This window comes from Apteryx mantelli, chromosome 2, assembly GCF_036417845.1.
Source record: "Apteryx mantelli isolate bAptMan1 chromosome 2, bAptMan1.hap1, whole genome shotgun sequence".
Lineage (NCBI taxonomy): Eukaryota > Metazoa > Chordata > Aves > Apterygiformes > Apterygidae > Apteryx > Apteryx mantelli.
This window is the reverse complement of record NC_089979.1, coordinates 100,809,703-100,812,549: the sequence shown is the minus strand read 5'-3', so window position 1 is coordinate 100,812,549 and position 2,847 is coordinate 100,809,703. Positions and strand designations below refer to the sequence as shown.

The 2,847-nt window shown below is 42.4% G+C and overlaps 1 pseudogene; it reads left to right on the top strand.

Annotated features, from left to right (window-relative positions):
- The first annotated feature begins 788 nt into the window (after nt 1-788).
- LOC136991433 (tigger transposable element-derived protein 1-like) lies at nt 789-2,566 on the top strand (annotated as a pseudogene).
- Nucleotides 2,567-2,847: the final 281 nt, after the last annotated feature.

The window sequence follows — 2,847 nt, the reverse complement described above, 5'->3', positions numbered from 1 at the left end:
GACTTACCCAGGTATTCACCAAATTAAGTTTTTTACTCCTATTGAAGTTTGAGAGACACAGTATCTTCCAGCTACCTACTGCAGCACTAGCTCAAAGGAAGCCAGTGATGATCATATACTGGCCGCTATAGGTAACAGGATCCTAGATCGAGTAAACTTCAGTCCTTATTCCATATGACAAAGATACAGAGGATTTGTTGCTGGTATTTAATACCCAGTATATAATAACAGAGACACTCAGACACCAAATGGCTGTTTTTCTGACATTTTATAAAGATATAAAGGTCTGTTATGCCTAGAAAAAGTGGTTATATTAGAGAGTCACCTCACACCTTGAAAGTTACTACAGGCATGCTTCACTTTATTGCGCTTTGCAGATATTGGGGGGGGGGTTGTTTGTTTGTTTGTTTTTTTTTTAACAGATTGAAGGTTTGTGGCAAGCCTGCATCGAGCAAGGCTATCGACACCATTTTTCCAACAGCACGTGCTCACTTCGTGTCTCCGTGTCACATTTTGGTAATTCTCGCAATATTTCAAACTTTTTCATTATTATTGTATCTGTTATGGTGACCTGTGATCAGTGATCTCTGATGTTACTATTGGAATTGTTTTGGGGCACCACGAACCACGCCCATATAAGATGGCAAACTTAATTGATAAATGTTGTGTGGGTTCTGACTGCTCCACCGACCGGCCGTTCCCCCATCTCTCTCCCTCTCCTCAGGCCTCCCTATTCCCTGAGACACAACAACATTGAAATTAGGCCAATTAACAACCCTACAGTGGCCTCTAAGTGTTCAAGTGAAAGGAAGAGTCGCACGTCTCTCACTTGAAATCAAGAGCTAGAAATGATGAAGCTTAGTGAGGAAGGCATGGCAAAAGCCGAGAGAGGCTGAAAGCTCGGTCTCTTGCGCCAAACAGTTAGCCAAGTTGCGAATGCAAAGGAAAAGGTCTTGAAGGAAATTCAAAGCGCTACTCCAGTGAACACACAAATGATAAGAAAGCAAAACAGCCTTATTGCTGATACAGAGAAAGTTTGAGTGGTCTGGACAGAAGATCAGCCCAGCCACAACATTCCCTTAAGCCAAAGCCTAATCCAGAGCAAGGCTCTAACTCTCTTCAATTCTATGAAGGCTGAGAGAGGTGAGGAAGCTGCAGAAGAAAACTCTGAAGCTAGCAGAGGCTGGTTCATGAGGTTTAAGGAAAGAAGCCGTCTCCATAACATAAAAGCACAAGGTGAAGCAGCAAGGGCTGATGTAGAAGCTGCAGCAAGTTATCCGGAAGATCTAGCTAAGAGAATTGAGGAAGGTGGCTACACTGAACAACAGATTTTCAATGTAGACAGAACAGCCTTCTATTGGAAGAAGATGCCATCTAGGACTTCCATAGCTCGAGAGGAGAAGTCAATGCCTGGCTTCAAAGCTTCAAAGGACAGGCTGACTCTCTCGTTAGGGGCTAATGCAGCTGGTGACTTTAAGTTGAAGCCAATGCTCATTTACCATTCCGAAAATCCTAGGGCCCTCAAGAATTACGTAAAATCTACTCTGCCTGTGCTCTATAAATGGAACAACAAAGCCTGGATGACAGCACATCTGTTTACAACACAGTTTACTGAATATTTTAAGCCCACTGTTGAGCTCTACAGCTCAGGAAAAAAAAGATTCCTTTCAAAATATTACTGCCCATTGACAATGCACCTGGTCACCCAAGAGCTCCGATGGAGATGTACAACGAGATTCATGTTGTTTTCATGCCTGCTAACACAACATCCATTCTGCAGCCCATGGATCAAGGACTAATTTCAACTTTCAAGTCTTATTATTTAAGAAATACATTTCGTAAGGCTAGAGCTGCCATAGATAGTGATTCCTCTGATGGATCTGGGCAAAGCAAATTGAAAACCTCCTGGAAAGGATTCACCATCCTAGATGCCATTAAGAACATTCGCGATTCATGGGAGGAGGTCAAAATATCAATACTAACAGGAGTTTGGAAGAAGTTGATTCCAACCCGCAGGGATGACTTGGAGGGGTTCAAGACTTCAGCGGAGGAAGGAACTGCAGATGTGGTGGGAATAGCAAGAGAACTAGAATTAGAAGCGGAGCCTGAAGATGTGACTGAATTGCTGCAATCTCATGATCAAACTTTAACGCATGAGGAGTTGCTTCTTACGGATGAGCAAAGAAAATGGTTTCTTGAGATGGAATCTACTCCTGGTGAAGATGCTGTGAACATTGTTGAAATGACAACAAAGGATTTAGAATATTACATACACTTAGTTGATGAAGCAGCGGCACGGTTCGAGGGGATTGACTCCAGTTTTGAAAGAAGTTCTATTGTGGGTAAAATGCTATCAAACAGCATCGCACGCTACAGAGAAATCCTTTGTGAAAGGAAGAGTCAATCGATGCGGCAAACTTCACTGCTGTCTTATTTTAAGAAATTGCCACAGCCACCCCAACCTCCAGCAACCACCACCCTGATCAGTCAGCAGCCATCAACATCGAGGCAAGACTCTCCATCAGCAAAAAGATTACAACTCGCTGAGGGCTCAGATGATGGTTAGCAATTTTTAGCAATAAAGTATGTTTTTTAATTAAAGTATGTACATTGCTTTTTTAGACACATTGCTACCGCACACTTAATAGACTACAGTATAGTGTAAACATAACTTTTATATGCACTGGGAAACCAAAAAATTCATGTGACTCGCTTTACTGCAATATTTGCTTTATTGTGGTGGTCTGGAACCAAACCCACAATATCTCCCAGGTATGTCCGTACAGACTTAGTCACCTTTGTCACTGTCACTGAAAGTCACCTTCGAACTGCCCTGAGTTAAAGCAA